Below are 14,275 nucleotides of genomic sequence, written 5' to 3'. Positions count from 1 at the left end.
GGCATCATTAATATTCCAAAGCTGCTCCGCACGGGACCCAGGTCCTCTCCCTCAGTCCCGACAGGGTCAGATTCCTTCCAAATCCCACCTCAAGATGGCTGCTTCGCCCCGGAGCAGGCGTGACCACCCTGTTGACTGCAGCAGAGGCCCGTGGAGTTTCCACGGCTGGCATGCCCTCCCTTGCGCACACCCCCACCGGAGCCGGGCTGAGATTTCCCCAAGACTCCTCTCTTCAGGCTCAAGTTACCCAGCTCCAGCGTGAAGCAGAGAAGTGGAAGCCTGGTTTCCACATCGATTCCCTGAGCAGGAAGCTGAGAATGTGAGAGTGAGTCACCTTTTGTGGGGCCAAAGTCTGGTTAAATATCCCCTTGTTTATTACAGTAAAAAGCCAGGAAACCATGGGGGTTTACCTAACTCCCAGCGTTCTCTCTGTCACCGAAGAGTCCTGCCTGCAGCTTTCCGAGGGTAAATGGGAATGAATTCCACAGAACACTGACAGGTGAAGGAGCTGCACGGCCCAGCAGGGTAGTTAACACCGATGACGTTCCTTCTACTGGCCAGGTCCTGCCTAGGCATTTTCCTCCTCTTATCTTCTGAAGAATCTTTGAGGGCTTCCCTGGTGGTCCGGTGGTTAAGAATCCGCCTTGCAATGCAAAAGACACCGGTTCAATCCCCAGTCTGGGAAGATCCCACGTGCTGCAGGGCAGCTAAGCCCAGGCACCACAACTAATGTGCCCAAGCTCTGGAGTCTGTTCGCTACAACTACTGAAGGCCATGCGCACAACAGCCCATGCCCCGCAGTGAGAGAAGCCAGCACAGCGAGAAGCCCGTGAACCCCAACTAGAGAGCAGCCCTCGCTCGCCGCAACTAGAGAAAGTCTGAGGGCACCAGTGAAGATCCAGTGCAGACAAAAATAAACATTTAAAAATAAAACAACCTTTGAAGCTGCTATCATTCAGCTCATTTTATAGATGAGACATTCGGTTGCTCTCAGAGAGTTATCTGCCCCCCTCCATAGTTCTAGGGGGTCTTCATGCTCAAGGTTGTTTGTGGTCAAACCTAATCTCCTTCCCTGAATTCTGTAGTTCAGAGGATTTGAACATGCTGATAACAATGTCAAACATTTGACTTGTATTTATGCTCTCATTCTACAAACATTTATTGAGGATGTACACTGAGTTTACTCGCTGTCCTAAGACTTGTCATTTGAAAGGTTCTCCAGGGGAAGAGGAGAGGAGACAAAAATAGCAAAATTAAAAAAAATAGCAAAAACAGCGAAAATAGCTTGACTGTGCTGGGTTCGCTCGGGACAGGGGTGCATGGCCTTAGGGAAGGGCAGACGGAGGGAGCTGGCAGACTGAGATTTACTGTCAAGGGCCCAGCGAGCCCTTCAGCCCTCAGGAAACCAAACTTGGTCGTTAAGTCAATAAAGTGTAGAGAGCGAAAGAGGAGATCAGAGGGGAGATGGGAACATGACAAGTTCACAGCAGAGATGGAAGGCAATGTGGAGGAAGGCAGAAGAGAGCAAAACCTTGGAAAAGAAAGGGCTGTGTCCCTGTAGGAGAATAGAGAGGTCGTCGGGGAAAGAGGCAGGTGAGGTGGCAGGTGGAGGTCGTGAAGGGAACTGGATGCTCGGTGGAGATGGAGGAGCCGGAGGGAAGACAGCAGACAGGAGGGGGTTGGGGCGGAGCAGATTTGGTAGTCGGATAAAGATAAGATTCTGGGTAAAGATAAGATTCAAGGTTCACTGGATATGAAGTCAGCGGATCACCTTGTGATGAGAGGCTTCTCAGGGTCCAAGTTCTCCTCCAGCAAGTCTGATGTGAAGCACGTGGAACAAAGTCAGGCTTCAAGCAAGGTGCTGGGTGAAGGATGACCCCGGAGAATGGAGTCCCTGTAGATGAGGCCTCTTCACTTGAGCTAACAGTGAAGACCGGCTGTTGCAGGTAGGACTGGGCGGGGATTTCAATAAACCCTGTGTGAGCCGTGACTCAGCTCTCTGCAGGCCAGATCCGCCTAACCCACTCTCGTGGACGGGTAAAACCTTTTCTAGGATCCCTGGGCTGAGCTCTCCAAATATGCTCTGGTTAAAACAAGGAGTGGGCATGGCTCACACAGCGGTCTACACTGCAGGGCCTGAAAGAGTTTCTGAGAAAGACCACACCCTTCTCAGATCTGAATCATCTCACCGTCTTCATTAACTCTGACAGAGAGTTTTAGCAAGTTTCTTTAGTTTTGTTTTGAGAGAGAGAGGAAAAAAAAAAAAGCAAGGAAGAGAGACATGTACCAAAATAACCAGCTTTAACAAATGGCTACTGGTTTAAAAATAGTGCAGGGTTTGAGTTTTTGCCTTTATCTCAGTGGTTGACCTTGCTAATACAGTATGTAGATCTCTTGCCAACTAATCGGCCGACTGTAAAGCACGGCTTCAAGCTGTGGTCAATGATCTGTAACGGGAATGAATGAGAGGGTTTTAGCAGCCAGGATCTGTAGCCTACTATCTGTATCTGACAGCTGTCACCCTCTCTGCAGAGGCCAAGGCCTAGACCTTCATTTAAAAGCAGCATGGCTGATCAGATTACTGGGACAGTGTGTCAAAACTGACTGCGCTGAACTAGGGAGACAGAGTAAATCTATAAATAGTAGTCCTGCTGCCTCCATGAAGCACTGAAGGGTAACCAGTATTGAGCGGCAAATGCAATGTTTAGTCTTTGCAGCCAGTGGGACACAACCGCAGCCAGATCAGAAGCCCTGCTCTATGATATCATGTCATGGAAAGACCGGCTTTATGGGCAAGAATTTAAAAGAGTTACATTCTTGGCAACGGGAATGGTCGCACAGCAATAATTGGTTTGAACCAACTTTATGAGCTAACAAGGTTCCCCAGCACTTAATAATGTCCTCGGGGCACCCGGACTCAGCAAGTCACCTTTCCCATAACGTGCCGGCTGCCTGCTTCCGACAGTCCACGGGGACCGCCAGTGTTGAAACAGAGAGAGTGATAAAATAAGAGGCTCTCCATTTGATATCTATTATAGATGTCAACTGGGTCTGCAACCACAACAGCTGCACAAAGTGCTTGGGGAGCCCGGAGCATCGTGAGGGTGAGTTATCTGTAGACCATGCTGATAGCACGGCCTAGACACTGGACATCGCCGGTTATAAACGAGCCAGCTGACATTTTAGAGTGTGTACCAACTCTTCCAAGAACCATTTGTCACTCTTCAAGGTTTCCGCTGATAAAACCTGGGATGTCTAAAAATTTGTCAACAACCGCAGAAAGTAACCCTGAGGTCATGGCAGGGGGTGATGAAGAATGTGCTTACTTGAAATTCTCCAAACGCACAGATGGAACGCTGGTGGTGACAGGGTTCCAAAGGCCTCTCCAGGCTGTGGAGTTCCCAGCCAGCTGTGGTGTGGACATGGCCGTGGTGTGCTCCTAACCAGGCAAACATGGGCCTGGCCTCAGTGAGCAAGGCCCTGGACCGCTGGTTCTGCCCTCTTCAGACCACTCCTCACTGGGGTGGAGATGGTGGGCATTAAGCAAGTGTTTCCCCACCACACCCCCACCCCAAGAGAAAAAAAAGGACAGTTGATTTGTCCTTGGCTCTTTTTCTTTTTTTAAGTTCAAATTAAATAATAATTTTTTTAAAAAAACCAATGTTAATAACATTGACAGGCACAACTCTAGAGCTTTATGTTAGAGCTGAATTTAAATCTCACAACCTGCTGAAGCAGGTACTTATATGATGTCCATTTCACAGATGAAAAACAGACACGGAGAGGTTACATGAAGTGCTCAAGGTCACACAGTCAGAGGAGGGCCAGGATTAGACGTGGCAGGCCAGCTTCAGGGCTACCCCGGAAATGGTCGCCCCAGAAGGACACTGTGACAAAGTGAGCATGTGGAAAGAGAAGACCAAAGTTGCTCATTTGCAACTGGGTGGGAATGAAAAAATAAAAGAAGGTGAACAAAAGGCCATCTCTGTCTTCCTGGCTGACTCTGAACGAATTTGCTCTGCAATGATTATGTGACAAGCGTTTTCCAAGCACGTCTGTCCCTAGGCTCTGGGCAAGGCAGTACAAGAGTGGAGCAGAAACCACCATGAGAAAGCCAGGCTAGTGTTTTTGCTCATTTGCGGGCCTCTACCCTGGAATGCCATGCCGCTTCAGCTTCTTCGGACATTAGAAGACACCTTTCAGCTAAGGAATCCGAGGAGTGGAGGGGGCACATATTGCGGGGCGGTGGTGGTGAGGGGGGCACAGGCTGACGGGAAAACAGCACAAGGAAGTGCTGTGAACGCAAATGAGCTGATGAGCCTTTGGGCTGACATTGAGGTCACTTTGCCCCGATCGCTGCTGGCCGTTTGGGGGCTCCTGCTGGCACTCTGTGCTGCCCGGAAGACAGGAGAATAAGCCTAATTAAAAAGTCCCATGTGCTCCCATGGCTTTAAAAGTGTCACACTGGCTGTCTGTCACTATCTCTTGGAATCATGATGCAAGAGCTGAGAGGAATAACTGGAGATCATTTAATGCAACCTCCTGGATTCAACTTCAATGAATGAAAAAGTGGGGCCCCCCTCAAAGGCTAAGTGGCTTGCCCAACGACAAAAAGCCAGAGATAGACAGAACCAGGAGGGGACCCATGTCTGGGAGCTCCCGACGGAAATAGTTTTCTACCATTCCATAGCAGGGTCCATGAAATGAACGCAGTGCTATGGGATCAGCAAATTCAATCGAGTCAAATGTGTGTTTTGAAAAAAATAAAAAATCAAGAATGAAGAAATAGAGTTTGAAGAACATTCAACATTCATGAGGTGGGCCCATCTCAGGTCACTGGAGACCTTTCTCTGGTGCAAAGGTTTTCTTAATAAAGGGTTTCATTGGCTAGTTGGATCGAGACATGCACACACTGATATTTTGCTCCTGGCAATACCTTAAAACCCCCAGTTAGGCGAGAGTAAAAAACGGCAATGGCCTTGAGAGCGCAGCATGGTTTATACATGGCGTACTCATCTTTGAGGGTTTGGAGAAATCTACGAGGGATCCGATGCTTTTCCACCTATTGACATTTACAAAGCAGTTTAAATCATGCATGAGAGGCCTCAGGCACACGCAGTTCACAAAACATAACTCTGAGCTCCCAGGGAATTTAAGCTGACCAACACTCTTTATTAGAACCGACAGTGAAAGACAGCTATTGCGAAATTCGTACCAGAAATGCTATACCAAGATGACAGCTTTAATGCCAGTGGATATATTATGTAGATTACCTGACTCAAATCTTTCTTGTTAAATAAGTTTCATGCACTCTTTTTTTTTTTTTCCTCCTCAAGAAAATCCTTCTGGCTTCACTGGGGGAGTACTGCTTAAATTCCTTGCTCATTCATCTGGTTTTCAATATTTTGGACATGCTAGGTTAGCATGAAAGATCAGATAGAGATATTTAAACAGTGGGAAACAGTTAAACCTTTAAATGAACAACAGAACTGAACCATGAATTAAGTGTTTCAATGTTATTTTTTTATATAATGTTCCAATAATTAATAATTTTGAAAAAAGAAACACCTTCCTCGGGCTGATTCATTCTAGACATTTGATTCTATGTAATCTGAGATTTAAAATCTATATAATTATAAATTAAGGGTAATTTCGCCTGCATGCTTTTATAGGCCAAGAATTTCGAGGAAATAAGGTCCCACTGAAAACTGGCCAGGAACAAAAGACAGTGAGACTACTCTCTAATCTTTACAGAAATCGAAATACAATGTAGATGTTTTAAATTCTGCGTGAGGAGGAGACAGAAGGCGTAGGTCAATATGACTGAGGTCAGAAAAGGAAATCATGGGTAGTTTTGGCCTTGGTGACAGTTGGCCAAGGGCAAGCTTGACGGGGCCTGAATTAGGATACGGCTGCTATTACTTGGAGGCCCCTGACGCTCTGAACGGATCAGGTTCTTTGCTTCCTGTGCTAGACTTTGCAGCCTGCCTCAGCCCTACACGCTCTGTTCCATGTTCTCACTGCTCGAGCACGGCCTCCTCCACAGGGCACTGCCTTTGCTAAGCAGCATAGCAACCAGTGTGTTCGTGAAGTGACACGCGTGCTTCAGCTCTCAAGGTTCGCGTTGCTTGGAATGTCCTCTGTGGTTGTGTACACAGTATGTATCGAGCTGCCTTGAACTTGCTTCTCTATTCTGCTCTAGTGGTTATAGCAAAGGGGTTACGGAAGCCAGGAACACCAAGCTCTGTCTCTAGGCTCCATAAATCACATGCCACTTTGACATAATGATTGGTATTTTTCAAACATATAGATGCTTCGGTGATTATAAAAATACATTTTCCTTTATAAGCACAAGTAAATTCACAGTCACTCTATAGTCCTGGCGTATTTTTTTTTTTTTTTTTGAAATGGATGTGTTTTTCAAACACATATGAAAGTGTTTATACAATAAATGCCCATCTACCATCACCCAGTTTCAACAATAATCAACTCACAGCCAACCTTGTTTCATCTTCACCCTACCCATTCCAGCTGCTTCCATCTTTTCAGATAATTTTAAAACAAACCCCATCATGTATGAAACGAGTCGCCAGTCCAGGTTTGATGCACGATACTGGATGCTTGGGGCTGGTGCACTGGGACGACCCAGAGGGAGGGTATGGGGAGGGAGGAGGGAGGAGGGTTCAGGATGGGGAACACAGGTATACCTGTGGCGGATTCATTTCGATATTTGGCAAAACTAATACAATATTGTAAAGTTTAAAAATAAAATAAAATTAAAAAAAATAAAATAAATGTCATGGGGATATAATGTACAGTATAGGGAATATAGTAAATAATAGTGTAATAACTTTGCATGCTGACAGATGATAACTAGACCTATCATGGTGATCATTTTGTAATATATAAAAAATCAAAACATTATGTTGTACACCTGTAGCTAATGCGAAATCATGTCAATTATCTATCAATTAAAAAAAAAAAAAACCAAACAAACCCAGATATTACATCATTTCATCCACATGTTTTTCAGTAAATGCATTTTATATGTTTCAAATTTCGAGATGGCAAAAGCTACAACTATTACTCTGTAGGGCTTTCTTATTTATAACATTTAAAGATTATCCTCATATTCAAAATACAAACTAAAGAACCAATTTTTCAGGTGATTCCAAGGACCTCCATCATATGTTCAAGTTCAAGAGAGGACAATATGTAATTTCTCCATAACTACTAGGGAAAGATGTGTTTATCTATTGTTTAAGGAATAATCTTCAAATGATTTCCTGAATGATACCCACCAACTACGCAAACATAAATTCACGGCATTGTAATCAAAGCCCAAAGAGTGAATATGTTAATAGAATGAGCTTGAAATGAACCTCCTGGAAAGGGTTACTATTAGTGTTAAATAAGAGATATACCACATATCTTGTAACCTAAGTAGTAACACAGTTGCATATCCCACAAGCAAGCCATTGTCTTTCAAAAGATGATAATAAAGAAGCTGCAGATATATTTTTATGTGCTGGGTATAAAAACACAGGCATGAATCACCACTTGACAATCCCAGATCATATACAATCCTTAAGTGACCCTCCAGACGCTGAGCATGAAGAAGACTGAGGCAGTCTGATACCCTACAATCATCCAAATACACTTCAAAAACACATTGCCTTCTGTGCTTACAGTCATGTCTTAAAAATTACAGCACTGAATGAATTACATTATATTAATAAAACTGACAGCTGATGAAATAATGCAAGAAAAATAATCTACTAGGTGACCTCAAATGAAACCACAAAGACATTAGGCTAATGGAAGTGAAATCGCTCATTGCACAGTGATTTTACTTTTCAAATTTTATACTCAAGTAAAAAAAGTCAACCTAAACCTTCCTCAGGATATTACATATTGAAACTAACCACAAAATACCTCCAGAAAGGAGGCTTATTTCAGAAAATCTATATGCATTTTGATTTTTTCAAGCGTGAGCAAGCTTTCTATATCACAGGGTGGTTAACCGTGGAAGAAAATACCACAGTGATATGACATAAGTGAAGATCATTGATCTGAAATAGCCTATAATTACCATTTTAAGGGTAGAACACCTGTTTTACTGAGGGAACATACATATGCAGTGCACTTCCTCACTATAACGACAAGAAGAGTGAATGATGGCCCAGAGTTTCTCAATCTCCATCTCTTTTCTCTGACTTTCACTTCTGTGGTTAGGCGGTGAGACAGCCCATGTGAGAGAGACATGGGGATGCAGCCTCACTTCCCCTCCCCTCAGAAGCTGAGCACTTCTCTTCATTCTCTCTGCGAAGACAACAGGAGTACAAAGGTGAACTTTCATGATCCACGCAGATCCCATTAAGACAGACGAACCCAAGTCTGGCTGCACCACGCGAGGCATGCGGGATCCTAGTTCCCTGACTGGGGATTGAACCTGCGCCCCTGCAATGGAGGCACTGGAAGTGCTGAGTCTTAACCACTGGACCACAGAGGAAGTCCTCAACAACTTTTTATTTTCAAAAAATCCTTCCATCACAAAATCGAGCTCCAGAGGACAGCACATATAATTGGGAATAATAAACACAGGTGGGATTACGCACAGGTGTTTCAGAGCAGCATAAAATCTCTTGTGACTTTAGAAATAACTGCAGTGCTTCCTTCATTTCAGTCTTTAGAGGTAAGAGTTTAGTTCCTTAAATTTTCTTAAAATTTCAGAAAGCCGTATGACTACTGGGTTACATCAGAGAATAAACATCCTTTGGTCCGATCTCCAGTGATAAATGGAACTTTCCTCTCCTTTACAATATCCTGCCAAGTGGCGAGTGCTTGGTGATGGCAAGAGCACTCATTCCTGAGGTAGGTAGTTCCATGTTTACAAAGCTCCACTGTGAGATTTTAGCTCAGAGCAAGAAAGAGCTCTCTGTCTTCCTGTAGTTTCCATACATTCTTCCTAGCTCTATCCTTAGACATCCCACAAGGTGATTCTAATCTCTTTTTCACTTGAAAGGATTTTAGGTACAGCAGCGCAGAAAATCTCTATATTCCTCAGAACTTTCTCTATATTCCTCAGAACTTGTCTTCTCTGGGCAAACATTTATAGTCATTTTAACAGTTCACAGAACTGAGCTTCAAGAACACTTCAGCCATCATTTGCTTGTTCATTTGTGTGTTCATTCATTCAATTATTCAGGTAAACATTTGTAATTATTTCAAGTATTCTTCATAAGACATGCTTCAACAATATCTTGCTCATGGACCTAGAGATTATTATACTAAAATGAAGTGAGTCTGAGAATGACAAATATCACATCCCCACCTATTTATGGAATAAAAAATGATAAAAATGAACTTATTTACAAAGCAAAAACAGACTCACAGATACAGAAAATAATCTTATGGTTACCAAAGGGTAAAGTGGGGGATGAATTAGGAATTTGGGATTAACAGACACATACTACCATATATAAAACAAACAACAAGGATCTACTGTATAGCACAGGGGACTACACTCAATATAATAACCTATAATATAATTTGAAAAAGAATGTACATATATATATACACACACACACACACAAAACTGAATTAGTTTGTGGTGCATCTGAAACTAACACAAAATTGTAAATCAACTATACACCGATAAACGTTTTCTTAAAAGAATATCTTACTATTTGCTTATTTCATTCATTTATTCATTCACTCAGCAAACACTGAGAGAGCCCCTATCTGTATTAAGTTCCTGGATGCTCTGGACACAAGAAATGAGGGGCCCCTTGTGACACGCAGATACAGAATCACAGTGCTGTGTGGTAAGCGCCGTCCTCAAGGTATGTAAATGAATAGGGCATGCACACGTGCTAAATTGCTTCAGGCGTGTCTGACTCTTTGTGATCCCGTGGACTGTAGCCCGCCAGGCTCCTCTGTCCACGGGATTCTCCAGGGAAGGATACTAGAGTGGGTTGCCCTGCCCTCCTCCAGGGGATCTTCCTGGCCCAGGATCAAACTCATGTCTCACGTCTTCTGCATTGGCAAGGCGGGTTCTTTACCACTTGTGCCACCAGTGGTGACATAAATAAGCAAGTATTCCAAGATCACTTCTAAAGGCTTTATAGTATCCTAGCCTATCAATACAGATGCCAAGCTAACCTTCTACTCCACCTGGAGTGGGTTTTTTTTCTAGCAGAAGCCACAGGTTGTGCTGCTGTAGAAGACAGCCTATGGCAGAGTTGGTTGTCTGCTCAGCAGACTGCACCCTGGTCTCTGCTATCAGAAAAACCAGCTCTGTTCAGGTATTGGACAGCCATGGGCCCAGCCCAGGAGATGATCTAGGGTCTAAGTTAACGTGTATTGGCTAGTGACTGGTTTGGGTAGATGGGTGACCAAGTTCAAGCCTGTCATTCATGAGATGAATGAGAAAATGCTGCAGAACCTCTGAAAAGGATTTTCCCTCCAAATACAAAGAAACATACATGAAGGAGGAGGTCTGTCCTCTTCCTTTTCCTGGAGTATAAAGTGGGGACCCAAAGCTTACAGCTGGAGTAGCTAGCTTGTCTACTTAAGGAGAAGCTAGGAGATCCTCAGAGAAGCTGGTCCTACACACTCATATGGCTAACTCTGGACATTTATTTTGTGAGATAACTCACTGAACATCCCTCTTTTATGGCCATTTTTGGCTAGGCCTTCTGTTACTTGCAGCCCAAAGCATTCTAATATGCAGTCTTCAGAGCAAGGGTCTTGGTGGTATACTGGTTCAAATGAGGCATCAGACTCTTATGTAAAACAAGAAAGACACCAATTTGAAAATGGAGAGGGAACCTATGATCTCATATGCCAAGATTTAGAAAGGGAGAGTAAAGACTAGAGGAATTAAATTACCACATGGCAGTGACAGTCTCCCCCTGGCTTGGAAACTTTCCTTCCAAACCAGGGCAGGGAAAAAGGACCATTTTATCTCACTTTTGATCACAGACACAAACTTTTAAAACTTTCTAGAGTCTGACTTGTGTAAAGGAAAAGGACAGATGCTATGATATATATATTAACAAGAGACTGAAATACCCAAAGCACTTCAGAGAGTTGCAACTTTAAGTCACACTTTCAATCCTTTGTCCCATTCTGCTTTTACTTAATTCTTCTGCTTTCAGTGACATAACCCAATACACTAAAAACATCAACTGTATTATACAACTTTGTTTCCAGTTCAGTTCAGTCGCTCAGTCGTGTCCAACTCTTTGCAACCCCATGGACTGTAGCACACCAGGCTTCTCTGTCCATCACCAACTCCTGGAGCTTACTTAAACTCAATTCCATTGAGTCGGTGATGCCATCCAACCATGTCGTCCTCTGTCATCCCCTTCTCCTCCTGCCTTCAATCTTTCCCAGCATCAGGGTCTTTTCCAATGACTGAGTTCTTCACATCAGGAGGCCAAAGTATTGGAGTTTCAGCCCCAGCATCAGTCCTTCCAATGAACATTCAGGATTCATTTCCTTTAGGATGGACTAGTTGGATCTCCTTGCAGTCCAAGGGACTCTCAGGAGTCTTCTCCAACAATACAGTTCAAAAGCATCAATTCTTTGGCACTCAGCTTTCCTTAAAATCCAACTCTCACATCCATTCATGACCACTGGAAAAACCATAGCTTTGACTAGATGGACTTTTTGTTTTAGTCCTCAGTAACAGGACATTAGATGCTTTAAGAAAAAGGTTTTAGGAAAAACAAGAGGAAAGGAACCTGTCAGTGAAGCACAGTAGGTCCCCTACATAGGAGTCTTTAAGTTATGAACTTTCAAAGATGTGAATGAGGCCCTGTATGCCAGTGGCCGTATTATACTACTGTACTTTTAAAGGTATTGTACTGTGAGATTAAAAACGTTTTATTTTTTGTGTGTTTGTCTCTTATGTATCATTTGGTATGAATAGTATTATAAACCAGTCACAGTACAGCACTGTATAGCTGATTGTGTTAGTGGGTACCTAGGCTAACTCTGTTGGAATTAAAAACAAATTGGACTTACAAATGTGTTCGCAGAATGGAATCTGTTTGTATGGAGGGGACTTACTGTATGCTACAGATGGGAAGAACTTTTGAGGCCAGCACTGGGAGTCTTAAAGTCTTTGGAGTTGTGATTTCCCAATCATTGGAGACAGGGAGGTCAAGGAATGAGGAGTCCAGGATGGTCAGGGTCCTCCGGCAAGCCTCCTGGACTCCCCATTTCCTTGACCTCCTTGTCTCCAAAGACTGGGAAATCACAACCCTACACTTGGTATTGTTATCAGTGGTGACAGGATGGAGGGCATGGCAGTGGGGTTGGAGGGCTGAGGTGGATGGAAGGAAGACCACCGGAGGCAAGGAGGTCAGGAGGCTCAGGCGGACTGCCCTCGTGAATGTTGAGTCGTAGTGTAAAGACTGTTCAACTACAACACTAAAAAGTTCAACAAACTCGGGCAGGGGGTGGTAGTGGTTAAGAAAGGGCAGACGTGATATAACCTGCTGCATGGCTTTCAAAGTAGCATTTTCTTAAGATGAAGGAGGAACAACTTATCTGTTTTCATAGAAGAAGGGGAGGAGAAGGACAGCTAGAAGGCTTTGCTCCCGAGCCTCGTTTCTACAAGTGCACTTATGTACAGCAACACACTACATCACAGCAAGCAATGCGCTCCGCCTGGGAACACAGCTGGACAGTCCAGAAAGACAGCAGGGTGAATAAACTTTGTTACTATTTTTCTCATGGCTAGATCATCACTCACATGTTTGATAATACTCAGGAAGGGGCTGTCCTATAGTAGTGCATTTTTCACAAAGCTGAAGTTACACCTTTAAGTAAATCATTCAACTATACCAAGAGACATCGTCTCTGCTTCTCTATTTAAAAATGCCCTATACTTGATTACTTGAGTTTAGTCTCATCTTCTCTTGATGACAGAGGTTTCCATTTATGGGGCTCAGTAATTGTACCTGCTGGGCTTCCCTGGTGGCTCAGTGGTAAAGAACCCACCTGCCAATGCAGGAGATGTGGGTTTATTCCCTGGGGTGAGAAGATCCCCTGGAGGAGGAAATGGCAACTCACTCCTGTATTCTTGCCTGGAGGATTCCATGGACAGAGGAGCCTGGCAGGCTACAGTCCATGGGTTCACACAAGAGTCTGACACAAATGAGCGACTAAACAACAGTTTTACCTGCTACTGTCACTGACCGACTGAAGGGATGCTCCCAGGGGTTGATGGGTGAATGCCAGCGGGTATCAGTCCCTTCACTGAAAGATCCCCTCCTCCTGCTTCGTTGCTAGGAAAGAACTACTAGTTCTTCACTAAGAACTAGCCCAGTGCTGAGTTTGATCTTTTCCTTCTACCATCAGTTGCTTCTTAACTTCCGGCAATGCAAACAGTGATTTGCTCCTTAATTTTGCATTGAGCGTCTATTTGGGGACCCAAGGGTAGGGACACCTGGACCAGGGAACCAAGTGCCTGGGCTTCTGGAACAACACATCGCTGCTCCGAATCAGGCCCCGTTTGCACAGTGGGAGCCATAGGAACTCCAACTTCGGAGACAGCGACGTGTCTCAACATTTGTGCCAGCCAGGGAACAACTCATCAACGCTCCCCACCCGCAACAGGAGAGCTGGCAAGAGCGAAGGTGGGAGCCTCCTGACTCCACCTGGCTTGGACGCCGCGCGTGCGGGGTGCAGCTGGGTTCCTTCATGGAACAGACTGAGGCCGTGTGCTGTGGGTCCTCTTGGCTACCTGGCAAAATATTCCTGCCTTACTCGGAGCCACAGGCAAACACTCTCTGCTCCGGCTTCTGGAAGGAGGGCCTGCATCGCCTCTTGGCTGACTGGTGGATGCGCGCAGACACAAAAGGTGACGCTGACAGTCAGCATCAGATCTGACTGCTCCTGACAACTCCTGTGATACAGCAACCTCCGGGACCGGAGGACACATCTGCGAGGAGATGTAGTAGCTGCCATCTGCACAAACTGCATTATTTAACTGCGCTGGCACTGATTAACATTTGCTGTAACCTATGGTAATGGGCTCTGGGGCTTTGCATGTCTGCTACACAGTGGCACAGCTGATGTCTCCTGCTCCATCCTTAAAACAGGATGCTTTAATTTTTAATGGAGCACATGTTCGATTGGCTATACAAACAGGCTAATCTGCAAAGCATGTGCTCAATAACAAGCTCGGCTATGCCGCCAGAATATCAACACGGCTCGGCCAGAGCTGGGGGAGAGGGGGTGGGCCTCCTGTTCGTCACCG

At 44.6% G+C, this 14,275-nt stretch overlaps 1 protein-coding gene and 1 long non-coding RNA gene across 2 annotated transcripts in view; both read right to left on the bottom strand.

The window, feature by feature from the left end:
- Nucleotides 1–3,441, bottom strand: part of LOC138985574 (uncharacterized) — a 5,555-nt gene extending 2,114 nt beyond the window's left edge. The window contains exons 1-2 of the long non-coding RNA XR_011462616.1: nt 1,772–3,441; nt 411–643 (exon numbers count right to left, since the gene is read on the bottom strand). This is a non-coding gene — a long non-coding RNA (uncharacterized lncRNA). The remainder of the gene's footprint in view (nt 1–410; nt 644–1,771) is intronic.
- AUTS2 (activator of transcription and developmental regulator AUTS2) overlaps nt 1–14,275 on the bottom strand; it is a 1,212,191-nt gene that overhangs the window by 222,110 nt on the left and 975,806 nt on the right.

This window comes from Bos mutus, chromosome 25, assembly GCF_027580195.1.
Source record: "Bos mutus isolate GX-2022 chromosome 25, NWIPB_WYAK_1.1, whole genome shotgun sequence".
Lineage (NCBI taxonomy): Eukaryota > Metazoa > Chordata > Mammalia > Artiodactyla > Bovidae > Bos > Bos mutus.
This window is presented reverse-complemented; position numbering and strand designations above follow the sequence as displayed.